General features: G+C 46.4%; 1 long non-coding RNA gene across 1 annotated transcript; it reads left to right on the top strand.

Moving 5' to 3' along the window:
• Window positions 1–14,305: 14,305 nt before the first annotated feature.
• Window positions 14,306–17,030, top strand: LOC120838685. The gene is made up of 3 exons (XR_005715165.3): window positions 14,306–14,514; window positions 15,426–15,564; window positions 16,896–17,030. It is a non-coding gene; the product is annotated as an uncharacterized LOC120838685 (long non-coding RNA).
• Window positions 17,031–20,588: the final 3,558 nt, after the last annotated feature.

Here is a 20,588-nt window from a genome sequence, read left to right as displayed (position 1 = left end):
CGACCGCTTTGCCTTCATGTGCAGCTCCATCTCCGGCAACATGCATCTCGCCAAGGTTTGGAGGCTTTCCCGTTCTCTCCTCGGGGACCGCAAGCCTTGACAACCTGCCACCGCAGTTACTCCCCGCGAGCTTGTTTCCCCTGAGGAGCTATCAGAACGGGCCTCTGACGTCTCCTTTCCGCAAAAACCGCAACATGACCAGGTATGCTACACTCGCATCTACCCTGCCTTCGAACCCATCAGTTTGGACTCTTCATTCAAGCTTCACGAACTAGAGGCCGCTCTTGACGAAGCCAACGCCGGCAGTGCATTTGGACCCTAGAAGATCACTGTCGGGCAACTTCGCAATCTCCCAACGGCCTACAAAGACACCTTACTGGTTGAGATCAACCAGGTGTGGAACTCTGGATGTATCCCTCCCGAGTGGCAGTACTCGACGGTTCGCGCCATCCCAAAACCTGGCAAATCACCCACATCTCTCACGATAAAAACATAAAATCGCCTCTAGGGTTAATAAAATATGGCGTACCACAAGGCTCGATACTGGGACCTTTATTGTTCCTCGTCTATGTAAATGACATACATAATATGTCATTTACCGAAAACTTAATACTGTATGCCGATGATACAAATGCATTTTTTTTTTCTGGGGACAATCTTAGCGAACTAGACACGACAACAAACAAATATTTAATTGAACTTTCTTTCTGGCTGGTGGCAAACGGTTTACCACTAAATACAGAAAAGACAAAATATGTATTTTTTTCCTTGGTAAATCGCGCCCACAATACACATATTGAACTGCAGTTCGAAAAAGCTCTAATTGAGCGTGTTGATCATTATTAGTTTATTGGAGTGTGGTTTGACGAACACCTCAATTCGACACATCCTGTATATATTTGAGATCTCCTACATCATCTAAGGTTACACATACTACCACCTCATTCGCCTCCAAGAACTTCAGTTTGAAAGAGTTAATCGTGAGCTTGAACTAATTATCACCGGCCTTCCGCGATACAGACGTACAGAAGCACTTGCGAGCTGTAGTCAGAAGAGCCTTGACGACCTGGCTTCTACCCACATCGGCAGCTCAAGAGAACCGACTCCGAGCCACTATGGCAGGGCGCTACACTTTACGCAAGTTCGTTTATAATACCCGTCACGTGTTGCCTCTACCCACTTCACTCCCGCCCAGGGAGTTTCATCCTATCACGCCATCCTGCCCTCTCCCTCGAAACATGGGCGAAGCGCTGTCCGCCCGCCGTGATGACTTTGCTCAGCGACATCTCCACTGCCTTAAACTTCGTTCCTCATCGGCTCAACACGCTTTATACACTGACGCTGCCAACATTCCTAACAGCTCCACGCCCATCTTTAGCACTGTATTGTGGGGTGTTGATGGTCACCACCACGCCATCCAAGTTGTTAGGTCGTCCTGCTCGTCGAGTTACGCTGAACTTTGTGCTATCCATCACTGCGTTAGTTCCGACAACATTGTCAGTATGGCAGCCTCCTCCAGTATTACGATATACAGGATTCTCAAGAAGACCTCCGCGCTCTCCGACACCCATCCTCGTCATAGAGAGTCGTTCTTCAAATTTATCGGGCTGCCCTCTTCATCCGGACCGCTGTTCCCTTTCTGCTAGTCGACCGTGTACCCGCTCACTGCGGCCTTCCCAGTAATGAAGGGGCTTACCGACTTGCGCGCGCAAAACCTCTCTCCGCGCAAACAGGGGCCCCGACGTCGCCCAGGCCACTGGAGATTACACCTGGATCCTTTCATGACGCTCAAGAAGCTCGGCAGGTTCAAACCAGCGACGGCGCCAATACCTGACAAGTCAAGCTAACCCCCTGGACTTTCTCTGTCTTTCTCTTTCTCTCTCTCACTTGCCCTGACTCGTCTCTAGTCCTGCCTCTTACACCAGGCACGGTCGGGAGCTCTCCTCGCTCCTGTCCTCAAGAATTGAGGAGTTTCAGCGACGGTGTCACTGCCCTGGCGGCCGGTCGCCGAAAGAGAACGAGGGGGATAGGTTCGCTGGGCGTTGGCTATGTGTATATGCGTTGGCCGCGAACGTAGGCTTCTAAACTTCGGCAGCAAGAATATTACGCGGCTCTAGTGTTTCGGTACTGGCAACAGAGGTGACACGATCTGCTACGACTAGCTACGACCACCCGCCGCAGCGATGCAGGCGTCGAAGGAGCGCAACCTGTGTACTACCAGTCAGTCGCCGTCGCCCGACGTAGGTCGTTTGGCATTCAGGGCTTTCCGCCCCGGGTTCTTCGCTTGTACTTGGAACCGAGTATTATTTCCTGTGCTCGTGTGTGTGCTCAGTGGCTGGATATGGACCTCATAGAGCAGTTCTTCAGACTCAAGAGCGACTCAAAGTTGACGGCGGAGGGGCTTGCAGCAACGCTTTCGGTTGGTGCACGGGTGCGACGACTACACAGATAAATTTTAAGATAGCTGCAAGCAAGGTGTGACATAGTCACTTTATGTTGACACGATTTAAAGTGTAAGTACTCCGTGCAAAGGCGAATCTATCGCGTTTCTAATCCACCTTTGTTTTTGTTGTTTTTAGCACGCACGACCGACTGCTAAGCAAATGCTTCTGTACCGATCACGGCGTGAATGTCTTCGGCCTTATATTGCGGAACGCGCCCAATAAAAAGTCATATTCGTTCAGCGACAAAACTTCCCTTTTGAGTGACCTTCTGATTCATAATTTCTCCCGTACTTAAGTGCTTTAATCAACATGATCGATTAAGTTCGCTTCCCTAGTTAGGGCATTTTTGTGCCACATGTGGCACTAATGCTTGGCACGATGTATGCAACTGGTGGTATTGTGAATTGGTTTACTTCCAAAGCTAACGGTGTGACAGGTGGGATTATTCAATTTGCTAAAAGTGTTGTGATATGGGAATTTCGTTGCATAACTAGTGTTTTATGTTTAAGATTGATAAGAAACATGCTCATGTGATGATGCATGTCTACAGCATAAGCTTTGCAGATCCAGAATGGATGTGCTATAGGCTACAGCCTCAAGATTTTTAATGGACCAAATTGGTGATTACACGGCAATAAATATTGTTGTGAAAAACTGCCCATTGCCTCGGTGAGTTTTGATCGTGACCACTGGTGTGCTGTTGGCAAATTAGGTAATGGCACACCTCTTCTCTGACCATCTGGCTTCAAGGGACATTGCATCTAGACGTGCTTAAATATTTTTATTTCAAGGTTCAGTGGACCCCTCAGCATCATTACAGGAAGGCAGTCTCAAGCCACAACAAACAGCACTGAATATACGATGCATAAAAACGGGCACCAGTGTCCAGGCGTATAGTCTGCAGAAGCCAATTTGAGCCCAATTTTTTGTTTTGTTTCGTTTAGATAGTTTGCATTTGGTGTATAATCCGCAGGGCCCGATTTCCGCGCCCAGTGCATAGTCCGCCAAGCTGGTGTGTTGCGTCTTCGTGCTTTTTTTCCTGGGTGTCATTTTCTTCAGAAGTTTTTCGGCGAACGCTATTGAGCCTGAAGAACTGCTCTTGAGGCCCATACCTAGCCACTGAGCACACACGAGCACAGAAAATAACACTCAGTGCCAAGAACAAACGAAGCACCTGGGCGGAAAGTCGTGAATGCCAAACGAGCAGCGTCGGTTGACGGCGACTGACTGCGTTGCGCCCCTTCAACGCCTGCATCGCTGCGGTAGGTGGTCATAGCTAGTCGTAGCGAGATGATCTTCACTTCAAGCAAGAAATCTTGCCATACATGTGTGCAAGTGTTCGACGACGTGGGCTCTCTCACGTTGGTGCAGTTATCAAGAAAGGTACATATCAACAATGTTGCGTGTTTGAGGCTGAAACTATGATGCATACTTATCTAAACCTAAATTTATCGGTCTGCGGCTACAAACATTTTCGTTGACGTTGCTTAGATGATGTAACCGTTCAGGCCTCGCATTAAATGGTGTTGCGAACTCTTCGGTTGTGTATGAAAACCTATTTTTGCCCTAATAAAATACATTTTCAAAAGGACATGTGTCTTCTGCTGATAAATATCTTCAAATTTACAATGTGGAGGCAAACAGAAAATCAACTGCATGCATCTACCACTTAGCATAAGCACCTTTGGCATTCATTCTTGAGCACACTCAAATATCAGCTTAGTTTGCTCCTGTTTTAGAAGCTTTGCCCTGTTCTAAAGAAAACAGTTAAAAGAGCTTTACCTTCGTTTTCCTTCTCGCATTTAATACAGACGTGTTTGTCAGCAGATATCACCGTGGCACATACAACTCGAATGACCGATGAGACTATTGCTATTAAAATAAAGCTTTCCACAAGAGCCAAAACGAGGCTTGTAGGGGTGCACAAGCACATCGAAATGAGATTGGCGCTTCCGGGGCTTGTTTACATTATGCGTAAAAACAGGATGATCGGCGATCAGCTGATCGCAATATAACACCAAGGATACCGATGTCTCGATACATAGAACGCAGGATAAAGACCTCAATCGTCCCTTGTATGCTGTAGCTGTCATACTTTCCATCCAACCGCTTTTGAGCAGAATTAACTAGATCAACCGAAGAATTCGCAACACCTTTTAATGCGAGGCCTGAATGGTTACATCATCTAAGCAACGTCAACGAAAATATTTGTAGCCGCAGACCGATAAGTTTAGTCTTAGATAAAGTACGCGCCATAGTTTCAACGCGCGAACATTGTTGATATGTACCTTTCTTTGGACCCGCGTACATTCGGTCCAACTTGATGACAGCTGCACCAGCGTGAGAGCTCACGTCGAACACTTGCACACATATCTTGACTATGGCAAGATTTCTTGCCTTTGATTGGCTTGAACACTTCATCTGTAGCATCACAGTAGGTCTCGGTTGAAACGGTGATCGTCTCGCACACGGGAACAAACAAAGAACGACACGCTTTGTTTTATTTATACGCTGCCGGTCTACGGGCGTCGCAAATTTATCCCCCTCTTGTCCGCCATGTTGGATCGATCGGAGCGCCCCCTATATTCGCAAATTCCACTGAACCCTGAATGCATGCACTGCCGCACTGTGACATCTACTATGGGACTGCCTTCTTTAAGCAGCCTGCTCTCATTCGCTATCCACTATTTCACCCTCCCCCTCCACTCTCGCCGAGTGGCTGAACCCTCCTTCTTCGCCCGACCCGGTCGGGTCCTCGCAGCATCACACTCACTCCTAGTAGTAGTATTATTTAATACGTTTATTGAAAAGAAAGGCGATTATGTCGCTGCCCCTTGGTTGATACCATCTGGCAAGAAAGGAGGGGGGGGGGGGGGGTGAGATGAGAATGGGGAAAAGAATTAGATGTAGGGGATGAGGTCTGAGGAGAGAATAAAAGTGACTAGTGATGACGATATTTGTTTTCTGTGAGCGTTCTTGATGCTTAAGCGGGTCCACTGTGTGTAGCTTGAAAGCCTTGCCTCTGACGGTAATTCTGCGTTGGCTTCTAATCTTCGCTTCTTTGTGTTTGCAGTTCCAAACCGAATGCATACATGTTGTGGCTTGTTGGCCACACGCTTTGCAAGATGGGTCCGGACCGATGTCTTCAGGTCAAGTTGGTTTGTGGGACCTGGGCCCGTTTGCTCCAAGCGCTAACCGCGGCTAAAGTTACCCGCAGTACCTAGGAGAGGGATTTTTAAATCACTTGACTGGCTCGGTAGGGATGCGGGGAAACATGGCAATGCCCCGCTGAGTGAGCGCCGCTCGCTTTAAAACTAATATGTCGTTGTAGCTGCAATATCGGGCGCGTTAGTCAGCAACGAATGGTGCAGGAGGCTTTAACTTTGCCTTACCTCACTTAAATCGCAAAACATGAGCAATGACCTCGCCGCATTTTTTAGACAGTCTTTCGATTCTGGCCGTTCCTAAGCCTAAATGACCGCGATAATTGTCGGCATGGCAACGTCTTAGGCAAGTGGATTACCTTGACTCAATCGGCCGGGTATTGATAGCACACAAAGGCCGAAAGAGTCCCAATAGACCTTTTTATAAATTTCTCGAGCACCGAGGTGCATGCTACGAGTGTAGTTACACGCGTTGCACGTGCTGGTGTCTGCAGTAGTAATTGCTCAAAAGCAACAAGTCTAAAACAAATTTTGCCTTGCACGCGCGTTCGTCAAAGCCTTATTATGTTTATTTACTCCGAACCTTTTAAACGAGGAAGGCCAGCGCGCGCAGACCGTAGAATTACACTTCCAGCGTTCTCCTCGATGCTTGGGTAATTTATAAAGAGGTATATCGGGACGCTGTCTGCTTTTGTGTGGCAATCCGATTTCCAAAGGCGTTGCCATGCCGACAATTGTAGCGTTCATTTAGGAATGGCCAGAATCGAAAGACTATCTAGAAAATGCGGCGAGGTCATTGCTCATGCTTTGCGATTTAAGTCAGGTAAGGCAAAGCGAAAGCCTCCTGCACCATTCGTTGATGACTAACGCGCCCGATTTTGCAGCTATAACTGCCTATTGGTTCCAAAGCGAGCAACGCTCACTCACCGGGGCACCGCCATGTTTCCCCCGCATCCTACCGAGCCAGTCACGTGATTTAAAAATCCGTCTCCTAGGTACTGCGGGTAACTTAGCCGCGGTTAGCGCTTCGAGCAAACTGGCCCTGGCTTGCCACACCGGTGTGATGGCCGTTTTAGTTTGAAGCCTTCGTACGCACACCCTCTCCCACCTCGAGAAACTAGAAGGGACAGGGAAATCTTCCGGAAGTAAGAGCGAGGCCAGTTTTGGTTTCCTGGTCCCATTAATAATAATAATAATTATTATTATTATTATATTAATCAACACCACCACCATCATCATCAACATAATCATTATCACCACCATCATCATAATCATCATTACCACCATCATCCACCTCTGGCAGTCGGACGACTTGTTTCTGCAATTTAATGTCGTTGCAAAGAAGAGCTTCCCAGTACTCTTGGTTGGAGATATTTTTTAGTAGCGGTTTGGCTTTGCGGTCGACCCGGCTGCATTCCCACACCGTGTGGCGAAGAGTTGCTCTTGCACCGCAGAGCTGGCAGTCTCCCTTGTAGCGATTCGGATATTATCGGCTGAGCTGGGTAGGACTGTGGTAGGTGCCTGTCTGTAGTTGTCGCCACGCCGCCGCTTGTCTCTTGTCCAGCGAGAGATATGCCGGAGGGTAGCGCGTCCTTTCGCCGGCGTAATAGTCGACAATGTCTCGGAACGTAACCAGTCTGTCGTTCCCCGTCAACGATTCGGTGGAGGGGCCCGACGTTACTCCGGCCCGGCGAGTGAGACCTCGGGCCGCGTCTTGAGCCTCCTCGTTGCCAGGGAGCGACGAGTGTACTGGAGTCTAGGTCAGCTTAACCTTCGCCCTCTTTTCAGGATCGCCCAGTACGCGAAGCGTAACCCCCGAGATCTGTCCGGGATGCCAAGTGCTCGCTTGTATGTATTCCTGATCAAGCAGTCTAGTTTGGCCTTCTCCGCCACCCCGAGCCGTAGGAATGGAAGGACGTATGCCAGCCGGATCAGGACGAAAACCCGGACGAGGCGCACAAGATTCTTGTCCTTATTACGATGTGGCAGCCCGAAATGCATGAAATAAGCCGGGTGATCTGGTAATCTAACGCCTTGAGCGACTCGATCATCTCATAGTTGTTGCCATCCGCCTGTACCTGCAGACCCAGGACGCGAATGCTCTTCACCGACGGGATACAGTCCTTGCTAGTAGTGTGCAATGTCCGACGGCAGCTGGCCGGACCGAACAGGTTTGAGGAGGAGGAGCTCCGACTTTCGCAGAGTGCTAGTTAGGCCCCTCGGAGTGACGTACTCCTTAATCGTCCATATCGCTTCTTGTAGTGTGTTTTGGGTGAACCCGTTTCTGCCGCCAGTCATCCAGGGTGTGATGTCGACTGCGTATATCTGTGGTGCAGCCCCTCCATCTTGTTGAGCTTCTCGGGCAACACAATCATAGCCACGTTAAGTAGGTACGGCGACAGGACCGACCCCTGAGGTGTGCCTCGCCCGCCTATATTGATGTCGTCGGACGTGACGCCACCGATGGAGCTTTGCGCCGTCCGGTCGCTGAGGAAGTCTTGAGTGTAGTTGAACGTGCGTCGCACCACGCCCAGCTTCACTAGTTTATCGAGGACCGCGTCATGCCTGACAGTGTCAAATGCCTTCGTAAGGTCGAAGCCCACGATCACCCTAGAGTCGAGATGAGAGCTTTTTTCGCCATCCATGATTTGGTGCTTTAGCCTCAGCGTCACGTCTTGGCTAGATAGTTGCGGCCGGAATCGAACCATGGTGTGAGGGAACATTTGGTTCCTCTCCATGAAGTCGTTGATTCTCCGTAAGATGGCGTGCTCCATTAGCTTGCCCACTCAGGACGTCAGGGAGATTTGGCGCAGAGCGCCGAGCTGAGGCTACTTGCCCGGTTTTGGGATCGTGACCAGCTTGGCCGTCTTCCACAGCCGTGGTAGCTTGCCTTGTCTCCAGCACTCGTTCATGTACTTCGTGATGTCGGCTATGGCTTCGTCGCTCAGGTTCCACAACATCTTGCTCGTGACGCCACCCGGTTCTGGAGCAGACTTGGTCTTGAAGTCGCGCAGTGTCTCGGCAGCTTCGATTTCAGAGATGTCCACGTCTAGCACCTCATCGTCTGTGCCGCCGTATTTCATGGTGTCCTCGGCGGGTTGTCACCAACAAAGGAGTAGACTACGTGGAGGGGGGGCATCGGGGCTCGTGCCGCTCCTGGTGAGATCCGGGGGGGGGGGGGGGGGGCAGAGCCCGCCCCCCGGATCTCACTAGGAGCGGCACGAGCCCCGATACCCCCCGTAGTCTACGCCTGTGTTGGTGACAACCCGCCGAGGAGAGCGTCTCAGTAACGATCATGATCGTTACTGAGACGCTGTTCGCGTAGTCTACGTCTATGTTGGTGACAACCCGCCGAGGACAGCGTCTCAGTGACGATCATGATCGTTGCTGAGACGCTGCTTACGTGCCATGTAGCAAGCTTCTAGAAGTGGCATGTAAACAAAATAACGCACACAGCGACGGACACATGGCGATATACATACGCTGTAAAATGTACCCCCTAAAATAAACTACTGATAATTGCCGGTGTAAAACAAACTGCGCCGAAAAGCGCCCCCCCCCCCCCCGAAAAACTTCTCACCCTGCCCCCACCGGGAAAATGGAAAGTCTACGCCGCTGGTCACCAATGTATCGCTTATGATTCTCCTCGACTAGGTCGTCCTCGTCACCCTTGTGACCGGATGATCTCGCACATCTTGCTACTCTGAACCGTCTTACTACCGTCCGGATCCAGTCGGTGTCGCAGTGTGTTCCACGTTTTGGGTACATTGGGCTGACCGTCGAACCCTTCACAGGTGTCCTGCCACTGTTGCCGCGTAACCTGGTCAGCGTACGCCTCGATCGTTCTGCTGAGTTGAGCGCTCCTTCTCCGAAGGCACCGATTTCTCCGGTGCGTGCGCTGCGGCTCATGCAGCCTAGCCTTAGCCTCCCAAAGTGTAAGAGTTGGCTATCCGCAGCGGCCACGTCCGCTTCTTCCGGAATCACCTCGGTTGTGCTCTCGGCAGTAGCCAGTAGGCATTCCATCCACTCGCCAATGTCTGTGACGTCTTCCGTCTCGTATTCGTCTAGCAGCTCTCAGAACCTGTTTTACTCCGTGATGTTGCAATTTCTGCCCGCGGCTTTTCCGGGCCCGCGCGGATCGTTGTCTTCAGCACGTAGTGGTCACTACCCAAGTCTTCCCACATGTTTGACCACCCTGCATCCTTTGCTTAGTGCACAGACGTGAGGTCTGCCGTAGTGTCTTGTTGTCGAGCGTCTCCTCTCCTCGTCGGATGATCCGGATCGGTAATCAGGGATAGCCCGCATTTGTAAGAGTCGATCCAGTTTCCGGCCCTTGGGTCGTTCGACCTTGTATCCCCAGTCCAAATTTTGCGAGTTGAAGTCCCCAACCACGACCAGTGTCTGGCGTCTGGCGATGTTCGGGGTCGCTGGGAAGAAGGAAGCGAATTTGTGCAGTTTCGCCGGCTGCTGTAGAAGTTCAGCACGAAGATGCTGCGCTGGACTTTCTTCTTTCCCAAGCCGCCTCAGTGGCTCCGAGGTGAGAGCGCTGACCTACGGATCCCCATGTGGCGGGTTCGTATCCCGGCTGAGGTGCCCGCAATCTGATGCAGGCTTATTGCGGAGGAGGCGCCGTGTACACTCTCAGAAAAAAAGGAGCCAAATGAGCAAAAAAGGGTTCTTTTCGATAAAAAAGAACCGATTTTTGGGAAGATCCCTATGAAGCGTGCTTTCTCAACCAAAAGAACCCCTCGCAAAATAAAAAAAAGAAATGCAGAGCTAGTTTCCGTCCTGGAAAGAGCGAAAAGGGTTCTTGTTGCAGCCAGGAAAGAGATAAAGCGATCTTTGGAAAACGAAGGTCGCTTAAGTCTTCTTCCGGATAGAGGGACACAATGACCAGGCTCGAAAGGCTTTGCACGCGAGAATTGGGTGTGCCATTCTGTGAAAACTAAGCTGCCCGTGTGAGCTGTGAAGTCCTTGAAAGCTTAGAGAGGTGGAATGTCGTAGTTATTTACCAAGTCGAGTGCAATTTGAGGCCGAGATAATCTTCGCCTCCGACCACAGATGAAACAAGCTTCGATGACTTTGACTTTCGGGCCACCTGCTTCAGCGGTCTGAACACTGGCGTTCGTTTGCAAACGGAACTGCTAGCCGTGTTTTATTTAGTAAGAAATGTTAGTATTAAGCTAATCTTTGGTACTCATTTGTTAAACCCAACGGGTCATTGAATTAAAGTTTATTTGAAGAAATCTGTACCTGCGGAAATCGAATGTGTACTTTATTTGCTCCCAAAAAAACTGTATACAAATTTGCAAAGGCGTAAAACTTCGTGATTGAGCAACACACACACACACACAAAAAAGTGCGTGTCGTGTTGAATGAGTGATACGGTGATTAAGCGGCGTCGCTTTTTTTTTTGTAACAAGAGCCATTTTTTAACCTGCTTTCGTGTTTAAACAATGTACACGCGCGTATAAATAAAAAATAAATAAAACAAAAAAACTTTTTTTTTTTTTTAGTATAGAATGCAGTTATCCTCGCTTGTGGTCATGACGCCGCCCGTCTCCCAATACGGCGCCTCTGATTGTTTCGCGGCACGCGTCAAGCCGCAAAAATAGAGTTGGGACCAATCCGCGAGTGCCATCAAAAATCCTGCTGCGCGGAAGGTTAGTGTCGTCTGTTCCAGTCATCTTTATCTTCAGAAATAAATCAACCTGTGAATGGTGGTTTTTAGATTTCAAGGGGCAGTTATGTCTATAACGATACACCGAAATAATCTCATAGGCATATTCTATAAGTGCGTATTGAGTGAAGCAAAACTAAACTTCGATATGTTGTGCGTTCAAATTTATGAATAATAATGCAGTGTACAAAATGACTGCTCCGTCCGCCGGTGAACCCCGCTCGCTACTTCGACGTCGCCCACCAAAAGTTAGAAAAATGGGATGGCATGAGGAAAAAAAAACAGAGACGTGGTCGCTGCTGTTCTTGCAGTTTTCGCGAGCAAGATGGCATGGGTAGGATGCAGAACGAAATGGGCTCGCACGAAATGGCCCTGGACGAAATGGCCCCGGACAAAATGGTCCGAAGTGATTTTTAGACACTCATCTTTTAATGAGGAGCTACTATGAAGTTTTATTAAGCGTACATTCAATGCTCTTATAATGCAACTTTTGTAGAGACTATAAAAAAAGAAGCTCAATATAGACATGACAATGTTGGATAAACACACACACAGGGCAGGCACCTGTCTCGTGTTTGTTTTTCTTCGACTTTGTACCGTTTATTTAGCACTCTTTTTTATTATTCCGATCAAACAACTAGCCCAACAACTATTTTACTGCTTAAAACAACTCTTTCCGATATCCCGCTCGAAGCTTTGAATCGGTACGGTACAGTTACATTTTGTGAACTTAATGTTTTACTTTAAAGGAGTTCCCTCGTTAGTTCAACAGAGCTACAAGAAGACGTTTTGAGTGAAGCCATACGTAGCGCACATTTACAACTAGTTTCTTTGTGTAATGAAATGCTTATTTCCCCCAAAAAATGTATTGCATTATGCGAATATTTATGTTTTTATATGTTGGGATTGTACCGACTAAAGCTAATAAAAATAAGGAGCAAGAAAAAATACGGCAAAATTTATTTGGACCATTTTGTCCGGGTTTACTATTCAAACAATTTTGTCCGGGGCCATTTTTCTATTCTCGGGCTGGTTCTGTGTTTTCGAATCCCATTTCTAGTGTAAAAGGGGTAAGCGCCGACTGCACGCCCAAGCATTTGCGTGACGCGGCGCTTAACTGAGCTAATATTTGTTCAGAAATGGCAATTGGCAGTTCAGAGGTCGCTCCGATTGGAATAAAAATTATTTGTCAACGACATCTTTTCTCTCTGTCTGATTGCTTTGTCACTTCTCTTTCCAGTTCCACAATAGGCTCCATTATCATTCAATCTTGTTTTCCAGGCCTCTATTTTGGAAAATGCCTATAAAAAAAAAACACGTCACTGACCGGACACTGAATCATCGAATCTTTATAGGTGCGTTGTCGTATTGCCGGCACAAAAGTCGCTCAGCCACCAAATAGGCCAACACGCGATGCTCAACACAATTTGTTGCTTGTTTCCGTTGCCGGAAGGTGTCACACCGAATCGAGAATTTCGCTCTTGTTTATTTTGTGTTTCTTTTGGGCAAAAGAGTAAACTGCCAACAATTTTACCGGCGGTTGTCGGGCATGCTTGGTGATGTGATCGCCCTGTTTCCTGGCAGACAGGACGGAAAAGCGATGTTTCGGCGGTTAATCTGCTCACCACTAGGCTGACAGTTCGGTGGAATCGTCATGCTCGTTTGACCAGTGAACCTTCTGTCTTGCACCACGTGATCACAACCGCAGAGAAATGTGTCAGGTGATAAAAACCAGGCTACTAATTGGTTCGGCAAGCACGTAGCTCCCACCACGCTGTCAGCTTAGCGGTGAACAGGGATGGGTCGCTGAAGGTCAATAGAGCCAACAGGATCTAGCTTCGTTGCTCGAGGGAGTGCCAGCACTCGCTCGTACGAGTGGAGGATCGGAACAATGTTTGACCTCCTCTCCCTTTGGGTTTGAAGCTCTAGAAGGAAGTACCTTCCTCCCTTTCCTCTTAGCCATCACTTGCAACATGTCAGCGGACGTGAGCACATGGACGATTGGAGACGTCTGCAGGTGGCTTTTTGAAAACGAACTGCAATCGGCCTGTTCATCATTTCAAGGTAAAACTTTTTCTTAATCAGGCAGTATTTGTAACTTATATTGAAAATCGCTATAAGTACAGTAGTGCTCAATATGGCCGGAAATTGTTTGATGCATAGGCAGAATAAGTAGGACAGGGGGCGGCTTCTTATTAATTAAGCTACTTGTCGTTTGAAATTTGTTTTTATGCTATTTTGGCTTAGAGTTGTCCAAACAAGCACGTTGCAAAAAAAAAAAAAAGAAAACACAATATTTTGACAGTCTTGTATGTTAAACTACACAAGAAAAAAACGTTTTTGAAGCGAACACTGATCTCATTACTGCAATACTGACTTTATATAATATGACAAAATACTGAGTTCAAGCTTTCCGCCAGAAAGATCTCAAGAAGAGAACTTCGAATTTACAGCGCGAATGAAATGAGCAATGATATCTCTTCGTAAATGTAAAAACTTATGTTACCGGGCTTTAATTAGCTAATGTATCCGTATTTATGGCCCCAATAAACGCGAGCGAATAGGTGCTGTAAACGTTTCTGTTTTTTGACCGGCCAGGTACATGACACTCCGAGAGCCAATCACTGCAGTTTACGGCACCGCTCAACTAATGACGATGCCGAGCATTTGTTTAGACCCAAAGATGCAGTCTGCGCTGTGACATTAAGGAATTCAAAACGTCCCGCTTGCATTGCTTAATGTAACAGTGCAGACTTCATTTCTTGGTCTAAACGTATGTTCCGCGTCGTCATTCGCTGAGCGGACTTCGCAGGTTGCAACAATTGGCTCTCGGAGTGTTGTGCGGAAATCGACAAGCGCGAACTTTTTGTGCATTTTGTGTTTGCACAAATGTGGACGTATGTTTGATACAAATAACTGTTTTACGTGGTCCTATAGTCAGTGCTGCAACTATTATGTAAATAGCCTACATGCGTAAACGGCGCATCAACGTAACAAATTGTTTTTGTTTTAGGGATTCGTTGGTACTGACAAATATGAAGACGCCGTGAGCGTTCGCCGTCATGTCTTGCTCATGAAAGAAGAGATAACTAAAGTGCCTCTGAACGTCGACCTGATACAAGACCGCATGATGCGGACGTTTCAGTCTAGCCAAGAATTGATCCTCAGCGAGGCTGGAGTCCTCACAGTCCTTGAGGAATTTCCGGCAATGACGATTCCCGGAATGGTAATTAAATATTGTCTTCTTTATATTAAGTCTTAAATTTTCGTGATTTTTACAGGTCATCAGAACTTCAAAAGTTTCTTACTACCCGTTTTATCGCCTGTGAACGAGATAAAGGCTTCTGATACCTGCTAAATGATATAATTTTACCTCGTAATAAGGCTAGGCAATGAATTACTTAACATTCCGATTCATTAACTATTGTTTTACTCTAAATCAAGTGAGTTTAATCGGCATATTGGTTGAATTTACAGTTACGAAAAGTCTTATAAACAAAAAAAGTAAGAAGAATACTCATTTTACTCTTTTTGTGTGTTTATAACACAATTGTCTCTCATGGCTACTTAAGTGCTTTATATGATTATTATCTAGAGTGGGTTTGAAGTTTAAAAAGTAACGTACAAATATTTTATTTTAAATGTTTGCCATCCTTTCCTTGTGTATGAGGCCCAATGGCAAGTTGCTATTTAAACATGTTATTGTACGAATATGTACGGATATTTTATTTTAAATGTTTGCCATGCCTTACTTCTGTATGAGGCACAATGACAAGTTGCTGTGTAGTACCCATTATAAGATGTAGTAAAAAGTTGTCAAAGAAAAAATCGGTTGTTTTAGGCCTTTCCTTAGATACAATATCATGCCCGGAGATCAGCGCGACCTATAAATTGATTAATTAATCAATATAAAAAAACATAAATCGAAATTATTTTAATTGACCCCCAGCCCTATTCCACTATAGTGAAAGTAAGTGGTCATTTAATTAATATATATATATATATATATATATATATATATATGTGTGTGTGTGTGTGTCTCTGTGTGTGTGTAAACAATCCGTGTGTACAAATCTATAGCGCATAAATGTACTTTTGTAAACCAGCAACACTCTCTATTCGTTGTTTATTTTTCAGTTACTACAAGACGTTAAACTGCCGTTCGGCAAAGACATCCGGAGGACATGAGAGCCAAGAGGGAGGGATTTACAGCTTCTGCACTGGTGTTCCTCAAAGGAAAAGAACGTCGCTCTGAACCTCGAAGAGCTGCTTGAAGGTACCCTTTAGTCGGTGTTTTTGTAATCAATGACAAGTTTTAGACTGCGACGGCACAGAGGTTTACCTTCGGCCACCATAAATATGCTGGGTTAACTTACTACCTCATTACGAACTGATGACCGCTTATAGGTGCCATTCGTTTAAGACCGGGTTAACTTATACTCGGAAAGAACTTTCTGTGGCGTTTCTGAAGTGAAGAGTGCGTTTGCATAGCCTTGATTGGAGCTCAAGATGCGCGGGCGTTTTTAACTTCGACTACATTGCCAAAAAAGTTGCCCAAGTCACCCCCGAGCATAGTCCATTGTCACAGACGGTAGTGCAAGCTTGTCAGGGTTATATTTTCAATATACAAGCTAGTAATATAAAGCAAATCATTGCTTTATTTTCTGAAAATAATTTAAAGAAAATATTAGCGACGAAAGTCAATGGCAGGTTAAGAAAAATCTAAAAGAAGAAAGCCGACGGACGCTTGAAATGTAGAGAAGGTTTCTCCTCTCCCCTACAAGCTCCTGTCCGCTTCCTCCTCTCCAGCTCGTAGATTTTTTTCTTAACCTGTTACTGACTACAGGGCAAGAAGCATGAAATATGGGTAAAACCAACGCTTTTGAAGCATGCTTAAAATTCCTGTGCATCTACTTTCCCGCAGAATTCTGGAGAAGCCAATCACACCAATCCACGAAGAGAGCTCGGCGAATAAAAAGGCCAAAGCATGTTTAGACATATGAATGAAGTGAGAGATGTCACTGAGCATGACGTTTCACGTACTGACTTCATGCTCATTGTCACGTTACAGACTTCATTTTTAAGTCAAAACATATTTTCAGCTTCTTCATTGGCCGAGCTTTCTTCGTAGATTGCATTGATCGGCCTCTCGAGTATTCTCAGGAGAAGTGGACCCACGGGCATTTTTAAGAGCAGAGAAAATGCGGCGGCACGGTGGGCATTGTTTGACGTGTATACTGTACATATATTGTAACTCATCGACTTCCGATTTTCTTCCTTTACTACTTCTTGCTTGGAAAGGGAACACCTGATGCTGCGTGCCATTTTTCGCTTTTACCGACAGTGTTGTAGCGAAGGGGGCTTCGAAGGGGACGCTTCGTCATCCGCTGGCCGCGCTCTCTAGATCGCACATGATTGACCCACTAAATGTTTTAAAGGAAATCACATCTGCGGGTATGTTTTAGAGCGTAAGGCTAAACGAGAAATGAAATGTTTAGCGAAACCTATACAATTATAATTGATCTGAAAGCGCGGCGAATGAGTAACTCGCAGCATTATTATACGGAGGAAAATACATGTGTTTATATTCTTGCTTTCTTCTTCTAGGAAGTCCAGACACTGATGCCACTTATCCATCTCCAGGAAAATAAATTTGACATCTTTTTGGACGGTGTCCTGACAGTGAGCGGCATCAGAACGACAGTAGAAGCTGTGTGCCCATTGCTGGCAGTGATACCCGTCTCGTCTTAAAACTGTTTTAAATTTTGTTAGTTTTTTTACTGCGAACAGAAGAATCAATTTTCGCGACCCCAATAAAGTATATGAATGGACATGATCTTTACTTTTCTGCCTGTCACCTAGTTAATGACGTACAGGAATGAAGTGTGTTAACGCTGGCCAGACTGATGTTTGTCCACCTGTCGAAAAGGCCCAGTGCTAGCGATTAATGAGCAATCTAAAGACACTTTTGTTGGTAGAAAAAAAATCACCTTGTGGAGTAAGAAATACAAAATTCGATTTACTAAAACTGACTAGGAATGTGAAAAAAAAAAACGATTTGTCATAAAAGAGGGTTAGAAGTACAAAATATGGTTTACTAAAATAACGCCAACATAATCTAAAGAACTCGGGATTTATTTAAACAACCAAGAAAGGTTCCGAATAAAACATGAAATAGGGTTCATAAAGAAAAACCAAAGAAGGATCAGTAAAGAACCTCGAAATTAGGTTCATTAAGAGCACGAAGAAGGGTTCTGGAAAGAACCCGAATAGGGTTCATTAAGAAGACCAATAAAGGATACGAAAAGAACCCTGAAATAGGGTTCATTAAGAGCACCAAAAAGGGTTCTGGAAAGAACCCGAAATAGGGTTCATTAAGAGCACCAGAAAGGGTTCTGGAAAGAACCCGAAATGGGGTTTATCAAGAGCACCGTAAAGGGTTCGGGAAAGAACCCGAAATAGGGCTGATTAGGAAGAACCAAAAAAGGATCTTAGAAGAACCCCGAAATAGGGTTCGTTAAATAGAACCCAGAAGCGTTCTGAAAAGAACCGAAAATAGGGTTCAGTAAGAAGAACCAATAAACGATCCGAAAAGAACCCCGAAATAGGGTTCATTAGAAAGAACCCTTTTTGTGGGTTCTTTTCTGCACCTTTAAGGGTGCCGCCCATTGGACAAGCGAAAGAACCCTAAAAGGTGCTAGTTGGCACGTTTTTTTTTTTAGAGTGTAACCGACCTTTCGGTTGCACGTCAAAAGATCCCCATGTGGCACGCCCCGCTCCGCTGGGGCTATCCGCAGCGGCATCTGGCACGCACCGCTCCGCCGGAGCGTGCCAGATGCCCGTCGTTGGTTTGGTACGTAAAACCCCCAAATTTGACTTTAAATTTGACTTTCTTCTTCCCCGAGATAGTCTCGGTTAGTACGTGTTCTACCGTCGAAACGCCTGTGTTTTGAACGACGACCGGTATTTTTCTCTTGGCCAGTGTGACCTCTTGCGTATTTTACTTAATATCAATGCCATAGGACTTGTAACCCGACAGTTTGGCCAGTTGCTTCGCCTCTTGTGAGGCAATCATACCCGTCGTTCCTTTTCGTCTTTTTTGTTCACGTATTGTTGCAGGTTGCCCCTCTTTTTGCCAAACCTGCGGCGATTCCACAGACAAATTATGTATTTTTTACTGTTCACCACTTTGGTTTCTAACGAATTGCGCCGTACGTAGTTGTTCCATGTGCCTAGCCAGCTGGGTCAGACACTTGGGGTTGCGCATCAACTCGACCACCTGCTTGTTAACTTCCTGTTGCAGCGGCGCCTCTTGCCCCGTTCTAACGACAATCTTCTTCTTCACAGGTGGCGAAGCCATCTCCGGTTCCCACTCCATCTCGTTGCTTTTCTGCTGAGGCTGTGTCCTCAGGCATGCGTTCTCCCTCTAGGTCTTCTCTGCCATCACGCGTAAAGCCTAGTTTTTTTCCTAGAGTTGTCGCATCATGACGAGGATCTCGTGTAACTTGTCGTTATGCGTGCTTTGTGTGTGTAGATAACATCTTGTTTCTTCCCGCTAATGCGTAAATAATCATGTACCTCATTACTTTTAATATTTGTTTCCTAATTGTTTTAATTGGGAGGTGAATAAGCTTTCGTTGTGTCAAAAACGACTTCAACAAAATCTCTGTAACATCATTCATCCTCTTCATTATATACACGTCTCTTGAAACGCTACGACATTTGTCATCTGATTTGGCGTTGAGCAACAGGAGGTCAAAAAACGGCTCGTACTTCTTAAACGTATTGCTTGTTGTTTGCCTGTGTTTGTCTCTAATTCAATATAAGTCTTATTCCAAATGCTAACAGGGGAATTATAAAGTTAATTTAACTTTAATTTCAAAAAATTTTCTTCGGTCGAAAACGTATTGATACGCTAATGTTATGCGGATTAAAATCATTTCCTTTGTTTTTCTTTGAATCAAGCCGAATATTGTCGTCCGCATCATCGTTTTAGAAAAAACCTTAGTAAATAAAATAGCTATGCAGACCTTAGACACAACTGTGTTTAACTTCCGAGATTGGAAATTCTCGTTGAATATGAACGGTGTCATGTAAAACAAAAGTAGAACTAATATAAAACACATTCGGGGCCGAGTTCGGGTCTGGTTCGGCGGGGATCGAGTTGGATTCATGTTGAAAAAAGAAGTCGGGCTCGGGCCGGCTTCGAGCCAACTCTGATTTTGGTCGGGTCGTGCTCGGGCTTACGTTTAGAAAGCCCGCTCGGGCCGGGATAGGGACAAGGCTTTATCGGGCCTGGTCGGGTCGGGTTTGAAATTCTGGCCCTATCTTATCGTTAAGGGGTGCTCCCATCGGATGTCGTGCCAGCGGATCGAATGCCAAACGGCGAAGCGTCTGCAATATCGTGCTGAAAATCTTCAAACATTTGCTGGTCATTGCTTGACTCAGGCAAGCTTGATGAATCGTACTCCATTATTTCGCACGGACGATGGCGAGTGCCTTCTGGCTGTTTATGACGCAGGGTGAAACATGCTCAAGCTGCTCCTGTGACGACGTTTTTATACGGCACCTGACATCACAAAACATGGCAGACCACTAAATTGTAGGTTCGTTTCGGTTTCTGGTGTTTCGTATTTCTGCGATTAAAAATTATTTTAAAAGCTTTTGGGAAATGTATTTGCTGCTCTATGCTCAATTTCTTATGCCCTTTTAGAAAATGTGGTTTAAAACGTTCAAACTGATGCCGGTTTGACCATTTAAAATATAGGTAGTGGCGTCACTAGGGGGGGGGGAGGGTGGCACGTCACCGTGCCACCCCCCCCCCCCCTTTTCACTGCCCACCGCATCCCCGGAGCGCTGCACCTGGGGCAGTCCGCCCCCACCCCCCCCCCCCGCCCCTAGATACGCCACTGAACCTAGGTAAGCTAGTGAGCCAGTAATTAACTTTCAGCTGCAATGTTGACACGCATCCGGCGGGTCACTCACCTGCAGAATGTTGATCACTTGCTGCTCATTGCCCAGGACGTCCTCAACGACGCGGATGTCGATGCCCACGAGGCCCTGGCTGCTGTTCAAGAGGGACGTCGCAATGGCGTGGATCACTTGAGCACTCAGGGAGCCCACGTTTTTGTAGTCTAGTGATACAAGCTTCATCAGCGGGAGGTCTTCCTTAGTAGTGTTAGTAAAGACAAGAAACTGTGTAATATCTGAGGAAAAAAATTAAGCGCAGTCAAGTCAATGCTAACCGAATCTAAAAGGTAAAAAGCTTCGTTGATATTTTCATTGTTTGCCACGTGGTTT

This window comes from Ixodes scapularis, unplaced genomic scaffold (genome assembly GCF_016920785.2).
Source record: "Ixodes scapularis isolate PalLabHiFi unplaced genomic scaffold, ASM1692078v2 PGA_scaffold2__306_contigs__length_199485367, whole genome shotgun sequence".
In the NCBI taxonomy this organism is placed as follows: domain Eukaryota; kingdom Metazoa; phylum Arthropoda; class Arachnida; order Ixodida; family Ixodidae; genus Ixodes; species Ixodes scapularis.
Note: the sequence above shows the minus strand (reverse complement) of the source record. Positions and strands in the feature narration are given on the sequence as shown.